General features: G+C 45.0%; 1 protein-coding gene across 1 annotated transcript in view; it reads left to right on the top strand.

Annotated features, from left to right (window-relative positions):
- The first annotated feature begins 5,295 nt into the window (after positions 1 to 5,295).
- The window catches only part of Erbin (erbb2 interacting protein), a 112,863-nt gene continuing 108,213 nt past the window's right edge, over positions 5,296 to 9,945 (top strand). The window contains 1 exon segment of the mRNA XM_048442928.3: positions 5,296 to 5,458. The gene's annotated coding sequence lies outside the window, so the exon portion shown is untranslated.

The following is a 9,945-nucleotide window of genomic DNA, read 5'->3' as shown; positions in this document are numbered from 1 at the left end:
ATCATGTCTGCTTCCATTTTTAAAGGGTGCTGCTTTGCCTGGTAGACTATGGGGGTCTTAGAAACGGCGGAACACAATACACGTTGTCAGTTGACTTTAAAGTCACCACTAACCCATGAGTCTGCCAAGCAATGCGCACAGCACTTGGCTAGCGATTCTGCTCAGTACTGCCAACCAATCGTCTGTCGTGGAGCTGCTATCACAGTCCCCATTCTGAAGGGGACACTCACATTTATGCTGGCACCGACTGAGGAACTTGGCCCCTATCACCCAATAGCCGTGTTTCTGATTCAGTCACTTTTCAGAAGCCACACATATAATCTTTAGCCATTGTTTATAATCCCCTCGTATTAAACATATTCAAAAGATATCATAAATTGAACCTTTCTAGCTCACGAATGGATAGGGTAGGGGGGAAAGATGAACAATTATACATAACAGCTCCCCCTTATCCAACACTTTCACCTTTGCCAGTTTCAGTTACCTATTGTCAAACACGGTCTGAAAATATTGTATGGAACACTCTAGAGGTGGCCACGTCTTACATTTTCAACTGTGTGCTGCTCTGCTTTGTCCTGATAGGGACGTAAACCTTTCTTCTGCCCCATGTATTCCCATCGTGTCTATTATGCACCCGTTAGTCACTGTAGTGATACCACTGACTGCCGTGGTATCTTAGAGCCTGTGTTCAAGGAAGGCTTATGTAATAGGCCATCACAGTGCCATGTAATTTATCTCACTTTTCTCATCATGTAGGCTTTATGGTTGTTTTGTTGTTGCTGTTTGTTTTTGACATAGGATATCCTACATAGCCCCGACTGGCCTTAATCCTATTGCTATTTGCCTTGTGAGTTCTGGGGTCGTAGATGTGTTCTGCCACACTATCATCCTCCGTCATCCCAAGAATGTGAGTGTTACACAGACGTTCAGAAAGACTTCATTCAACATAGCTTTAAAAAATTACATTTTATTAGTGGGCTTGTGTATGTGTGCATGTGTGAGGAGGAGGCCAGAGGACTTTTGAGAGGTGGCTTTCTCAGTGAGTCCTGGGGATTGAGCGTGAGTCACAAGTCCGGCCTGAGGACAGGCGCTTTCACCACGGAGCCACCTCACTGGCCCTCACATGGTTTTATTAGATTACAATTATCCTACTGTTGCTGCCAATCCCTCGTGCAATTCGTCTACAAACTGAACTTCCTCATCCTTATGCATGCACATGAAGAACAATGCATCCAGGACTAGTTCTGTATGCAGTCTTGGGCATTGGTGGGATTCCGGGAATGTTTCTGTGTACAAGAGAGGGAAATGCTCTACTGGCGTGGAAACTCCGAAACTTGGATGGCAACCTTTTCACCAATAGTCTTTGGCCGTAATTCATAAGATAGTACTAAACCTTTTTCCTTTTGTTGTGGGAGGGGTAGTTCTGCTCCCAAAGGATTATCTAAAAATCCTAGTATTGGTTCCTGTAGGTGTTGAGATGCCTCTTTTGAGTCATAGACTCGCTCCCTGACCTTGTGCCCTTGCTCTCTGTCCAGAGGCTAAGAGGGAAGTGAGAAGAGGGAAGTGAAATCTCCACTGAAAAAAATGACATGGTATAATTTGACCCAGTTCATCTACAGCGTCTTGGCTTGTTTTCAGTCTAACCCCTTGCTAGTCAGAAGGTTTGCTTTCCTAAACGCTACCGTGATTTAAAAGAAAAAAAAAGTAAAACAGAAAACTTTTTAGATGACTAACACTTTGTCAAAGGCCGAGAAAGAATGCTTGTTCCTTGTAATCTTCCAATGTCTCCTCCTCAGATTTGGCTGACATGGGGCTTTGGCAAAGGGTCTTTTAAAAAAAAAAATCGGTCAAACAGCTAGGCATTGTGGTGGTGTATGCCTTTAACCCCAGCACTGGGGAGGCAGAGGCCTGTGGATCTCTGTGTGTTCAAGGCCAGCCTGGTCTACAGAGTGAGTTCCAGGAGAGCAAGTCCACTCAGAGAAACTCAGAGAAACCCTGTTTCAAAAAAACAAAACCAAGCCGAGTGGCTGTGGTACACACCTTTGATCCCAGCACTTGGGAGGCAGTGGCAGGTGAACCTTAGTGAATTCAAGGCCAGCCTGGTCTACAAAGCAAATTTCAGGACAGCCAGAACTGTTGTACAGAGAAACCCTGTCTTGAAAAAACCAAAATCAAACCAAACCAAAATCAAACCAAACCAAAACACCAAAGTAAACAAAGGAAAAACAGTGCCAATGTCCTCATTTGGGGTTACTTTTCTTCAGCGAAGTGGCTTATTTCCCTCAGGCAGCGCTCCCCTCAACTCTGGGTTTGGGAAGAGGAATCCCAATGGGGACGCTGAACTGCTATCAACAGACTTTAGTTTACTCTTGAAGGTGATCCTAGAGGCCAGTGGGTCACTACGGACTCACATTAAGGCCATCTTGCTGAAGGTGGGATTTTAGTTTCCCGGTTAACCATAAATGAAATAAAAGCTCAGTCCATCGTTCAAGGTCTTGGGAGAGGGTTTTCAAAGACAACGCATCCATCAAGCACAGAACAGGAATGCGTGTAAGAAAGTCCAGACAGGAGGTTCGGCTATTTCTGTGTGTGCTGTTCATGAACTAAACAGTGATGGATAACAATGATGAGTTCATTTTATTGCCCTGTTCCTCCGTTCTCCCTATACTGGTATAAGTAGTGAGATTCATTGTCCTCTATTTACTCAGCACCAACAGATGCTGTCCTTATTTTCTCCTTCCTCTAAAACTGCTTTAGAGAACAATCTGATGAATTAGGTATAAATGACCGTTAAGGCTTAAAATATTACCTTTCCCGGGATTATGGCTTTGCTCTAGAGAAATAAGTCCTGAGGGGATAAATGCTACTGACATAATTTCAGGTGAGTTATAGCAACTGTTAGATGGCGTGGTAGTCAGAATGGTCCCCAGTAGGAGTTAAAATAAAAATAAAATAAAATAAAAAGGTTAGCACCAGGGCAAGTTTTAGCCTAGAGATGGGTCTCGCTGCACGTAGGTTTATTTCAATCCATTGTACTACCCTGTCTTCAATGGGGATCAACCCCAGGGTATGTGTGTGCTAGGTTCTACTACTGAGCTACCTAGGGAACCCATAGGCTGCAGGAGTTCTCACCGGATGGAAGCTGCTCTATCCAGAATGCTTTAGGAGAGTTATGCTCTTTGATCGCCGCCTCTGCACCGAGTCCTGATCAAACTCCTGACATGTTTCCAAAGTGGAGTAAAACAAAACTTTCTCGTGTCGGTTGAAACAGTCTGTACGAATACACTGTTTTCTTTAAATATACAATGGTTAAGAGCCATATTAGTGTAAAAGAGATACCTCGGCGCCATGCTCAGAGCTGCCAGTGAACGTTCTCATTGGCAGCAATGAAGCCTCGGTACCACGGTCCATCTTCACCTACTGCTCTATGCAGAAACTAACGCCTGCCTGTGCTAATTCTAGCAGTTTTGGGTGTAGTCAAAATGCTTCCACTTCGATTCAAAATGACTTGAATATCTCTGGAGTTATTCCAAGTATTTGTCTTTGGCGTAGAACTCACTTTAGTAAATAATCCTTGGGTGGACTTCGTGAACTCTTTCCTCTGGACGCGAGCCAAAACTCATCTGTAAAGCATACAGCTTTTTATTCAAACTTGGTGATGAATAATTATCTCTGGGCTACAGACGGAAGAACTGAACCAGTGGATGGAGGGACCCAGAGGCTAATTACCAACCCTATGCATAGTTAATACAGCAGAGTGGGGGTGGACGATGGTTTGCCCAGAATCTAATCCATTCCCTCGGGTAAAACAAGGATGTTCTGTCTGCTAACATACTTAAAGCAGTAACTGTAAAAACGGCAATGTTATGGTTGAAGCTTTCGAAGCCATATGTGTTGACAGAATGCTTAAGTCTCTCCCTGCAATAAACGCAAACCCTGCCAGGCAGAAGTACCAGGGCCAGCGCGACTGAACGACTTGCAAGCCCGAAAAGCGTAGGGGCTGGAAGGCTTTGCGCCGCGTTCGGAGCGCATCCAATGTTTCCCCTAACAAAGGCTCCGTCTTGAGGCAATTTCGCGGGCCACGATCCCCCCCCCAACCCCCCATCCAGCACCAGCTTTGTCTCCTCGGAGGGGCCCCAGCCGCTGGCAGCCAGCTCGGCCCGGCGTGGGAAGAAGCTGCAGCGAGCAGCGGAGGTGGTTTCCTGCAACCTGAGCGTGCCATTAGAGGCTGTCGGAGCGCCGCGGCTGAAAAGAGATACCTGCCGCCTGCAAATCGGGGCTGCGCCCCAACAACCTCTTTGCACCAATTAGGACCGTACAAAGAAACTCGATCGGCCGGGGTGGCGGAGGCCTCGCGGGGTCCCGAGGAGCCGGGGGGCGGGGACCGGGCCTCGCCGGCGGGGTGGGGGGTGGGCCTCCCGCCGCGCGCCCCCCGCCGCCGACGTCGGCCGCGTCGACCCCGCGCGCGCTGACTGGCTCGCGCCGGCCTTCGCCCGGCTGTGGGCGGTTGGGGCGCCCCCGCGGGAGGCCGCCCCGCCCCCACCGCCGCCTCGCAGCCTCGGTCCCCCTAGCCGCCGGGGCGGTGGCGCTGTTGCCGCCGCGGCCTGTGAGGCAGAAACTCCCTCCACCCCGGGCCGGCCCGGGTCCGCCTCCTCTTTTTCTCTTCTTGGCCTCGCCTCCCCTCTCCCGTCCGTCTCCCGCTCGACTGAAAGGTGGCGCGGCGGCGCGCGACGCAGCCTCGGTCCTCGGCGCGGGCCAGCGAGCTCCTGAGGAGGAGACCCGGAGGAGACCGCGCCGCTGCGGCCGCGAGGGGGACGGCGACGGGAAGGCGAGGGGGCAGAGGCCGTGCCGGACGGACGGACGGCCCGACGGACGGACGGCCGCCTCGGAGCCTGCCTGCGCGGCCGGTCGGCTCCGGCTCGGAGCGGTGGCGACCGGGCGGGCGGGCGCAGGGCGCGGCCGGCGCACTCGAGACAATACCCGCGCGGCGCGGCTGTGGGGGCGGCGGCCTAGCACGGCCCAGGCCCGGCCGAGCTCCGCGTCCTCGCCCCCGTGGGCCGCGCGTGGTCCCGCGGCTTCGGGGCGGGCGCCGTCCCCTCCCTCCCCCTCGGAGGCGCGCCGCCCCGGGGTTCCGGGTTCCCGGGGCACCGAGCTGGATCCTGCTTTTCACCCAGGCAGGAAGTGAGTTTCACACGGCAATTCCGGGTGGTGTCACGAGTGAAAAGTTTTTCCCTTCGGCGGAGGACCCAGTCGGGGCCGGGAAACTCCTGACACAAGTGGCGAGCAGGAAGCCAGCGCGCACCCCAGCCCCCACCGGAGCAGCCGCACTGCTGCGGGAGGCAGCTCCACATCCGCCTCGCCGTCACGGGAGCCTCGGCAGGGCCCGGAGCCGCGGAGGAAGGGCAGGAAATCATGTCAAGCCGAGCCTCGAGACGGCTGCCCTGAGACACCCCGAGAGGTAAAAAAAAAAATAAAAATTCTTATGAAAAGCGTCGAGCAGCCGCCAAGTTCGTGGGCCGGAAACGATACTTTTTAGTCGGCTTCGCTTTGCCCGAGTTGCCTCGCTTCTTGCTCTCGTGTCGGAGTGGTTTGGTATTTTAGCCGCTGAGTAGTAGGAACTGATGTATGTTTGGGTTTTTGTTTTGTCCGGTCTGCCGTCTGGATTCCTTTCTTTCTGAGATGGGCTTGTAAGAATGCTGTGGGACGGAAAGTTTGCAGCCATCGGAAGAAAGAGTGCCTTTGTTTGGCCAAAGGTACATAAGTTTTTAGGGTTCCGGGACGTATACAATGTATAGTAAATCGCTGAGCCCTGCAACTTTGGTTTCGGAAGAAACTTAAGTCTCTGCCGGGAGAGACGGATTCGCTCTTACCGAGATGGCTGCCACATTTGTTTATGTTGGTGCCGATTGTTTTGGCCCTGGCGTTAATCCTACGTGGAGCTCGTTTTGTTAGGGCTCTTGGGGTTCTTTGGACTTTAGAACCCATCTGTCTGCCGTTCTTGGTTGGCTCCTCCGGACAGCTGAGGCTAAGTCGTAAGTAATGTGCTCTTTTTAGTCAGTAGACTACAGTGCTTGTTTGGTTACTTGATTGGAGACATGGAGCTGCTAGATTTTTTTCTTGAAACTGGTGTTCTAGGAAGCAGAACGAGGTCGTGAAGATTACGGGTAAAGACAGGAGGATCTGGCTACAAAAACAAAGCAAAACCCTAAACACCTGCAAGTAGTTGATTGGTCAGGACTTGTGTGCAGTTCCGAGTAGGGACGTAGGAAGGGAAGAGAAAGAAAACGCTTCAGATCCTCGGGGAGGCACATTGTGGGAAAGAGCGGCGCTGTCTGCTGTTGTGTGACTCTCAGATTTTCGCGCTGGCCCATCTGTTTTTGTTTGCTTCTGCCTAATAAGTGAATAGGTACGGACTGTGCGAGCAGGAACTCGTGAAGCATGGCCGACATTCCACCAGTCAGACTTAGGAACGCCTCTGAACCAATGGGGGTCGTCTTCATGGGGGAAACTAGTTTTGACTGCAGTAAATCTGCTGTCTTTCCCCGTTGTCGTGTTTCAGCTGCGTGCCTTTTTAAGTTTAGTCCCCCCTCCCAGGGCTTTTGTGCTAAAGGGAGGTGACAGAAAATACTGTGTTTAAAAAGTAAATATTAATTATAGGTGGGTGTAGCTTAATCAGATGCTACCAAAATAATTAATAGAAACCCAAGGAAAAAGAGTTGACTTTTTTTTAGTTGAGAGAGGAAAGGTAGGTTTTAAAGATCAGGATCAAATTAGTTCACAGCTTGTTCTTGGCTGTATCGCTTTTATGAAGTATATTTCAAAAAGAGAATCATTTCAGTATTTATATTGTTTTGTTATTAGGGCCTGGTCTCTGGAGTTTTTGTTTTCATTTTTATTTTATTGGTAAAATTTGTGAACCATCAAGTTATTCCTATTAAAAGTCCGACTGCTTTATGAAGGAATTTAAAGTGCATAACTGGCGGACTTTATGATTTGGGGACATATAATTAGGCAGCAGAAGAGGTTATTCTTGAGCATATGAAAGAGGGGAACAAAATAATGACATTGAACTTCGGTTTCCTTTTATGGCTTCTGGTTGGCTTCAGAGCAATAGCGCCTTAATAGAGCAAGTCTAGAGAAACCCTTTGCAGAGATGACAGGCACTGCCTTACTTCTGGATGCAGATGACAACACTTGGCTTTGCTGCTTAGCGCCCCCACCCACTCAGAAGGACTTTGTTTTTCTTTTTTAGAGAGAGTAATATGTTTAGGTTTTGACATTTTCAAAATGAGGTGTTCCATCTTTGTTCACCTTTGGTTCCCTCTTTTTCCTCAACAAGACATTATTTTGCATTTTACTGAAAGGTAAATTTAGCATCAAATTAGCTAATGAATTTTAGGTTTTATACTCTTCTCTAACCAAATATTTTTGAAGTCTTGTTTAAAATGCAACAAAGGTTTGAAGAGAGATTTCTTTTGTAAAAGACTCAAATTTTATGTGTTTTCAGTATTGTGTGAGGGAGGTTCCCCTGCTGGACTAAATTGTGAAACAAAGTACTTCCCAGTGTGTTTGCCTGTCTTGCATAGAGAGACTTGTTAATGAAGGTAATCTTGGGCTTGCAAAGCTCCTCCTGATTTGGTATTATTACGTTTCCTTGGCATTTAAGAACAAGCTATTTTGAGCGTCATGTATAAAATGCTTAGCGAGGTTCAAGAATGGAAACAGTTTTTATTGTGTACTGTTTCTTAGCCAAGTGACTACTCTAGAGGCATTTTACATTTATTATTGGTAATAAATCAGTGAGATTTGGTTGTGTTAGACCTTTTTATGTTTTTTATTTTTGACTTTTATTTTTTGAATTTTAAAAATACTTCATAGTGAACATTATCTGCCAAGGAGCATACTTTAAATTTTCAAAAAATTATGTATTTATTTGAGCATTATTTGAAATAATTGCTTAATGATAATATGATTTTAGAGTTTAAACTTTTTGTTGTAGAAATAGATAATCACAATATTTACAAAGCATTTAGGCTTAAACAGAATTTGAATGATGTTGGAGATCAAATACATTTCTTTATAATTGCTGTTTCTTCAGTCTCTTTAAATATACCTACTTTGTTTCCTGCATTTTAATCTTGACTCTGTCTTATTCATCCATTTATGATATTTTGATTGTTGTTGAAACAACTGCAGCACAGGATGGCTTTCCTTTTCTTTCTTGATGGTAGTGTTATTCTTCCGTAACTGTTCATGATAGATTAGTTCTTGAATGCACACTGTTTGTTTTTTGTTGTAGAACATGTATATATGAACTGTATTCTATAATATCTACTTCTGAATTAGCAAGGGAAATTGTTTCCCCCTTCACTTTATAGTTTCTCTTCCCTGTGTACCTTTTATTATTTACTCAGAATAAGTAACTCCCATTTCTCAGTTTACATTTTATCTTCTCTCTCAGTGTTTGGTTTCCTAATTTTATTCAACTTTCTCTTCTAAGTTTTTTAGTTTTTAAATTTTTCTTTAATTAATGTTACTTGTTTATCCTATTTTTTATATTTACTAATTATTTAGTTATTTTTTTGCCTTGCCTTTCTTTCCTAAAAGTACTTAGTCCATGCATATCATAGCTCCTCAAAGTGTTTGAAACACTTTGAAACAGAAAAATTGATTTGATCAATTTATTTAATTTGATATTTGCATTCCAACTCAGTGTACACGGAAGTGTTTCAGTGTTTGTTAGCACACTGCTTTGTTTTTATGCAGTTCTGAAAGTTCTCTTTTTCTACCCGAGTGCCTCTGCAGGTAGTTTTTTCAGGTTGTCTATATTCTTGTGTCTTCATCCATAATTGCATTGGTATTCTGTCAGACATTATTTTTGTCACTTCCAATTTTATTACATTGAATGAAGGCCTTGACATGCTTTATTAATGATAATATGTAAGAGAATAGAAAATAACATTTGAAAATAAACATAAAATAAAGCTCTACTGATATGAAATGTATCTATGAATTTAAGTTTATATAGTATGTCTTAAGAAACCCTAGACAACAACAAAATGGCATGTGTATAATAAAAGTAGGTATAATAAAGCCTGTGAAGCTTATTTATAGGGACACCCTTATTTAAATTTTTGTGCATAGTAAGCTATTTCTTTTTGTTGTGCTAGAAGAATTGAGAAAGGCACATTGACAGCACCATGAAATTATGACTAATGAGTATTACAGTGAGAGAATGGGAAAATGGAAAGAAGATTAAATAACTTGGAAAGTAAAGATGTTCCTGAACTTGTGATGGGTTTGCATGCTGATAGCTGAAACTAATCAAGAATGCATTCAGTACACCACACCTACCGAGTATGATGGCTTAGCCTAGACTACCTTACCCATGCTCAGAACACTTACTAAATACTTCAGTTGGGCACAATCATCTAACACAAAGCTTAGCTTAAAACAGTGTTTAGTATCTCATGTAATTTATTGAGTGCCCGTATCAAAAAACTCTGGCAACCCAGGTCACTGTAGGGTACCTTTATGTATGTATGTATGTATTTATTTATTCTTGTGGCTCCTAAGAAATAGCTTTCATGGTTGAAGAAGTGATCATTTCACGTAGTTTCTGTTGAGTGTATATCATTTTTATGTGTTGTAAAGTGAAACAGCCATAAATTGAATCTTGTTATTTCAGAGACCAATTGTAGTCTGAACCACTTATTTTGGGACAGAATGCCTTCTTTACATTTCTTTTGCAGGTTAGAGAAGTCATTTGTTGTAAAGTGGTTTGATTATGAGAAATCGTATTAGTCCTAAGGTTGTATGGTGTTTTGAATTTAGAATCACCAATACTTCTATACGTTGAGAACCCCCTAAGAGTTTGGGTTTGTGCCAGCTATTGGTTACTATTCTGTTAGAAATTAAAACAAAAATTAAAAATAACAGCAAGCC

This window comes from Myodes glareolus, chromosome 15 (assembly GCF_982192425.1).
Source record: "Myodes glareolus chromosome 15, mMyoGla1.1, whole genome shotgun sequence".
NCBI classification, from domain to species: domain Eukaryota; kingdom Metazoa; phylum Chordata; class Mammalia; order Rodentia; family Cricetidae; genus Myodes; species Myodes glareolus.
This window is presented reverse-complemented; position numbering and strand designations above follow the sequence as displayed.